At 33.7% G+C, this 6,885-nt stretch overlaps 1 protein-coding gene across 1 annotated transcript in view; it reads left to right on the forward strand.

Annotated features, from left to right (window-relative positions):
- LOC107725133 (serine/arginine repetitive matrix protein 3-like) overlaps positions 1 to 6,885 on the forward strand; it is a 54,444-nt gene that overhangs the window by 36,209 nt on the left and 11,350 nt on the right. The window lies entirely within an intron of this gene.

The following is a 6,885-nucleotide window of genomic DNA, read 5'->3' on the forward strand; positions in this document are numbered from 1 at the left end:
CAGAAACACTTGATTTTATGGATTGTTGCATTCTGAAATGTGTCAGAGCACAATTCATAATTCACAATTGCATTCTCAATATTGCCACAAAGTCCTCTTCTGTGGTCAGTTTTAATTTTCAAGTCAGCTATTGTCTTGGCAGTGCAACAATTCAAAGAGAATCCTGCAGGGTGAGTTCGTTAAAGTGCTGACATATTAAGCTAACTAGTTACCTGACTAACATATCTGGTTTAAAGGCACAAACTATCGAAGGAAAGTGTATCGGTCCTTTGAGTACTGATTGTGAATTTGAATTGAATCGACTGCACAGGAAGTTGGATTGTAATTTGAATCGGAATGACAGGAAATGTAATTTACTGAATTACAATGAAAAGAAATTCAACATTCTGGGAAATTAATTGGTCTTCCACTCTGATCCATAAAAATTAATTTATTAAATATGATGAAATATATACATTCCCATTCAGACGTTTGGGGTCAGTAAAGAAATTACTTTAATTCATAAAAGAATCACGTTTATGAAGCAGCACAACTGTTTTCAACATTGATAATAATATTAAATATTTCTTGAGCAAATCAGCATATTAGAATGATTTCTGAAGATCATGTGACACTGAAGACTGGATTAATGATGCTGAAAATTCAGCTGCGCATCACAGAAATAAATTATATTTTACAATGTATTCACATAGAAAATAGTTAATATTTTATTTATATTAATATATGAAATTATAATATTTCACATTATTGCTGTTTTTACTGTATTTGTGATCATGAATGATTACTGAATGTAAAACTGGTAACTAAACTAAATAAAAGCTGAAATAAATATATGATATATTATGTAATATATTGAAATTAAAATCATATATAAATGATAATATATATAATATTTTCATCTATATAAATATTAGATGAAAACTTGCAGTAATGCAGTCAGTCTCTCTACATTATAATGTGATAAGAATTTGCATATATTTGAATATTTTTGCAATATACTTCGTTATTATTTTTTTGTGCTTTAACTTGGTGAGCATAAGAGACTTCTTTGAATAACATTGTAAAATCTTACTGACCCCAAACCTTTGAACTGTTTAAGTGGTTTTAACTAAATACAGCCTTTTTTGTAGTTAAAAATGACAGATTTGTGAATTTCATTTCATTTGAATTCTCCTTCTTTAAAAGTCAATCTCAGGCCAGTTCTGAGCGCTCCACAGCGCTGCAGGAAGCAGTAAAGCAATTGGCCTGTAATGCTGCTGTATTTGTGATGTGGCCTGACTGACATCTGCTGTAATCTGCAGACGTCTGCGCTCGGCCCGCGTCTGACGGCCTTCTGAAGCAGCTCTGAGTGTCTCTAATTAAACAGCAGCTGTGTGACCTTGAGGCAGAATGAATGATGGTGATAAAGCACACAAACACTGCCGCGGGGGAACCGGCTCAGTGCACAAAAGCTGATGAAAGATTTGCTTCAGTTCAGGATTAGAAATCTGCTAACGTGCTTAAATGCTTAGTGAATGAGGTGCTGAGTGGGCCTGAATTTCTGCTTCCATTCATCAACACACATCAGAGAAACAGAGGAAAGCATGTTTGGTTTATCAGCAGTTTAGTTTTGCATTCCATGTGTAGAACGGATAGTTTCAGTCCTGTCATCTGATTGGTCAATCCAGTGATCCTGTGTATATCACTGCACAGCTGCCATAGAGAGACTATAAACATTAGTTTACACTAGATTACTAGTGGAAGAACGACACCAATCTTGACAAAGAAAATAAGTTTAAATGAAAATGGGTGTCCTTAATTTTATTATAAGGGATAAGGGATAGTTCACCCAAAAATGAACCTTTCAATTTTTTTTATTTTAAAGTATTTTACTGGCATGATTGTGTTTATACAATATTGCAGAAGCATTATATGCAAAAAATGACAAAAAAATAAATATACAGTACAATATAACCATAACAAAAACTGTTATAAAAAAGATTTTAAAAAAATATGAAAGTCAATACAATGAAATTCAGTGAGGTCCAGTGTTATTTTAGTATTATTTATATTCTATTATAGTATTTATTTATATTTTGAATCAGCTTTTTTTTCAGTTTTCATTTTAATTTTAGTTTAAGTTTTAGTCAACTTGTTATGTGCTTTTATTATGTTTATATTTCTTAGTTTTAGCCATTTTGTACTTTATTATTTTATTTTATTTCAAGTTTTGCAACTAATATTTATATTTAATTTTATTTCAGCATTATTTCAATAAAGACAATTATTTTTAATAGCTTTTGTTTTAGTTGACAATAACAACACGGAATGACATAAGTGAAAGTAAATGATGACAGAATTTTTATTTTTATATGGGTGAATAGAATAGAATAGAATAGAACCAATGCTTGTCAAAAACCTAGTAGAATATGGCCCCTTTAAAAGCGAACTGTGTAATTTCTGCACCAATAGCGCCAACCAGTGGAATTATGAAAATAATGACTGTTTTCAAACAGGTTTCCCAAAGATTGCACATCTCTCTGTATAAAGTCACATGTACAGTATGAAGACCATCTCAACTTTATTTTCATTCTCTGCATCCTCTTATTAGTGGAAATGGATTTTTGCTTGTTAGGAGCTCTGAGTAATAGTTATTAGATTGATGACGATGTTGTGGAGCAGGATGTTGGAGATGGAGGAGGGTGGTGGATCAGCCATCTGGCAGCGCGCACACACACACACACACACACTCTGCATGATGACTAATTGTGCTCTGCTTTAGGATATGTTGGGTCTCCATATGTTCGCCCCGGTGTGAGTAGCGGCAGACGGCGTGCAGCTCTGTGAAAGCCAGACGAGCTCCGTGTAGCGTTTGCTGAAGATCTGGTTTTCTTGTGTTAAACATGCTTCAGCGGTCGCTCTGTTTGTACAAGAGACCTCCACCTGTCATCCTTGAGGCTTTTTAAATGGACAGTGCAGCCAAAAATAACATTCTGTCATCATTTACTCAGCCTCATGTCGATCCAAACCCGCATGACTTCATTCCTGCAACGCAAAAGAGTCCTTCAAGCTGTTTTACATACAAGAACTAAAAAGCAGCATAACCGTAGCCAGCATGACTCTTGCGCTGTATAACAAATCATATGATAGTTTTGTGTGAGCAGTATTATTTGCTGAAAAACTTGCTCTTCATTGTTGCGCTCGAATATCATTATTCATTTATGCGCATTCAAATGTGACTCCTGAAGTTGCATCACTTCAAGTTTGACTTAATGTGCATCTCGTGATCAAGTTTGAAGAAGCGTAATGAGATTTGAGAGCTTGTAGAACCAAGAATATTGTATAAACAAGAATATATATAACCAAGCATGTTAGGGGTATATAGAAAGAAAAAGACAAAAAAAATCAGAAAAACATTTGACATTTTAAACAATTGCATAGTTTGTATTTTGTACGTTTTTACTTTTAGATATAGTTTCCAAATACATTTAAATGTCAGTTTTAAATGGTTAAATTCTCTCAAACCAGTTGCAGTAGCAGTATATGGTATTTAAGAAAGACAGTCATAGGTTTGGAATGACATGAGGAAGAATAAATGATTTCTAGGTGAACTGTCCCTTTAAATGAAGGGCTTGTCTCTATGCATCAGAGATCAGCGAGATGCAGGATAATTGCAGGGGTGTTTCACAGAGAGCGGCGGGGGAAATCAATGTTATAATGGCGACTGGAGGCTCTTCTCTGATGCTGTGGATATAAACCGATGCGACACTCCTTAACAATTTAACCTCTTCTATACAGCCTGCCCCAACACACACACACACACACACACACACCTACAAGCGTTTGTGCTTCACGCGTCTTGTTGAGCAGAGGTGTGCTGTTACTCCAGTAAGGAAAGATGCAGTTCATTGTGTAACTGGATTCCCCGATGAGTCTGAGGCTCATTAATATGCATGAGGGCTCCACGTGAACCTTTTTATTGGACTTTAGCATTTAACCTTACTGTAAACTACCAACCAATCAGATCAACTCGTGCCACGTTAAATAAACACTTATTTCAAGTCAAGTCCAATTCAGATCTTGGTTTTGAAAGTACTTTTAGACTTGTTTTTAGAGGTGGAGTGATGAAAAAGGCATTTGTGAACATACATTGTCAGGTTTTTGGGTAGAGGAATGAATTATGAATCAAATGATTTATGAAATGTTGATTACATCATATCACCATAGTATGAGAAGAGAAATTTAAACAGTTTTAGTATTGTGTTCATTAACAAAATACAACAAGACACACTTATAGCTAAGTTGTTATTGGTTTTTCATAGCCGTAGGTTGTGTGCTGTTGTATGAGAACTAAATAATGAACAAATTCATGTTTATGAAGCTTACTTTTCTTTCCACTACATTCCAAAACTTTTTAATCCACTTAATTTTAAGGAAAACATGCTGTTTCTTGATGCATTACTATTTTAAATGTTTTAAACATCAGGTCTTTCTCTTAATAAATAATAAACTAATAAATAAGTAAAATAAAATAACACCTAATTTCAGCATTTATTCTCCATATCCAGTCATCTTCTCTGAGATCAGATAGCAATGTCCGTTTCAAATTTCAGTTTTCAAACTCAAAAAAAGTTCACAAATCACATTTAACGATTCATTTATTAATTCAGCTGATTAAACTTTCAGCAGTAAACAAAACAACTGGTTTTGAACATTTAAAACTTTCAGTTTTTTACATTTTCAAAAACTTTCTTATGTTTGTTTTACATGAACGATGAGGAAACATTCCATTTTGTTGTGAGAATTTTACTTTTGAATGTTTTCTGAACATTCTGAAACAAGTAGTAACATTTGAAAAACGTTAGATAAATTAGATAATGTTTCTGCTAAAGTTTTGAGAACATTATTAAAAACCAGATAACCGAACAAACATTCTACTAACATTACTAAGAGAAAACTTGTTCATAACTTTGAGAGAACCTTTCCAGAATGTTAAACACCTAAATTGATCTTGTTCTCCAAATTATGCACAATAAAACCAGTTTCTTTCACAGAAATAAAATCTGCACGAGTTGACAATTTGTCAGTACAGTCTGCACCATCAGTATTGATATTATTGATCAATAAGCTGCACTTCTGGTTTGTCGTGCCCTCCTCTATAATCCATCTCTATATGCTCTGCATTGAACCGCCGGCTTCATTAGGTGCACAGGGGAGTATGTGCTATTAAACGAGGTTAATCAGCACTATCGATTCACAGTTAAACAAAACAGACAAAACGTGCTGTAATGTCCCAGGAGTCTTCTGCTAATGATGGTGACTTTGCTCTTGTCATTATTATCTAATTGGCTTAATAAGGCCTTATCCAATTGTGGCCAGAATGTGTGAGTGCGTGCGTGCATGCGTGCGTGCGTGCGTGTGTGTGTGTGCGTGTGTGTGTGTGTGTGTGTGTGTGTTACAGTTGCTCTTTCAACTTTCTATTCGTCAAAGAATCCTGAAAAATAAAATATCACAGTTTGCACAAACACATGCATCACAACTGTTTTCAACAATGATAAACTTTCGAATGATAGTGTATGAATGTTTAAGCCCAATAAAATAATTAGTCACACATGAGATATTAAAAATTATAGTTGATTTGAGAGTTGGGAGCATGTCAGATGCAATGGATACAGCATCTGTATTAATGGTAAATTTGTTCAAATTATTGTTATTTTTTTGTAAATTTAAAATAAAACTAAATTGCATGGACAAAATACCATATTATTGTACAAATAAAACAGAATATATGATGATTCAATTTACAGCACCTTCACAAGTTGAATAGAAAAAAAGCAAAAATACACCCGATGCATGTTCGTTATTCATCATCGTGTAGTGTAGATTGAACACACCTGAGGTCATAATGACAACTTCCAAACTCATAAACACAAACTTCCCAGTAGGACATGAACACACCAGAAATGTCTTTTAAGTCAGTAAAATTCCTAAAGGAAAATGTAGGAAAAAAAAGTTTTAAGTGAATTCTACAATTTTTTAAATCATCAATGATCATGAGCTCATTATAAAGACAAAAAAACAGAAAAATGTGTGTGCTTCTGTGTGTTCTACCCGCTGTCCCTCTTTCCAAACATGGCTAGAGCCCCCTGCAGGTCATGTTGGCATGAGAGCACATGTACTTTCTTCCGCTTATTTTTATAAATAGAAAGTGAAATAGCAAGCAATGTGCAATGCTGAATAGCTGTATGCTATATATTTAATTCACTGAGTGGCATCAGTTGTCATCTCAATTACACACTATATACAGTTTGTTTTCAGAATAACTTTATTACCGCTTACATACATTTTCAAAACTTTGCCTCTTTTTTTCAAAACTTTACACACAAATCCAAGAATTGCACACACAAAATGCAAAATACCTCACATCTCTTGCAAAACGAAGCACTGCATTCAAAATATCACAAACACATCTCAAAAAAAACACAGTTTGCACAAACACATGCATCACAACTGTTTTCAACAATGATAAACTTTCGAATGATAGTGTATGAATGTTTAAGCCCAATAAAATAATTAGTCACACATGAGATATTAAAAATTATAGTTGATTTGAGAGTTGGGAGCATGTCAGATGCAATGGATACAGCATCTGTATTAATGGTAAATTTGTTCAAATTATTGTTATTTTTTTGTAAATTTAAAATAAAACTAAATTGCATGGACAAAATACCATATTATTGTACAAATAAAACAGAATATATGATGATTCAATTTACAGCACCTTCACAAGTTGAATAGAAAAAAAGCAAAAATACACCCGATGCATATTCGTTATTCATCATCGTGTAGTGTAGTCATAATGACAACTTCCAAACTCATAAACACAAACTTCCCAGGAGGACATGA

This window comes from Sinocyclocheilus rhinocerous, unplaced genomic scaffold (assembly GCF_001515625.1).
Source record: "Sinocyclocheilus rhinocerous isolate Xijiao unplaced genomic scaffold, SAMN03320098_v1.1 scaffold1295, whole genome shotgun sequence".
Taxonomy (NCBI): domain Eukaryota; kingdom Metazoa; phylum Chordata; class Actinopteri; order Cypriniformes; family Cyprinidae; genus Sinocyclocheilus; species Sinocyclocheilus rhinocerous.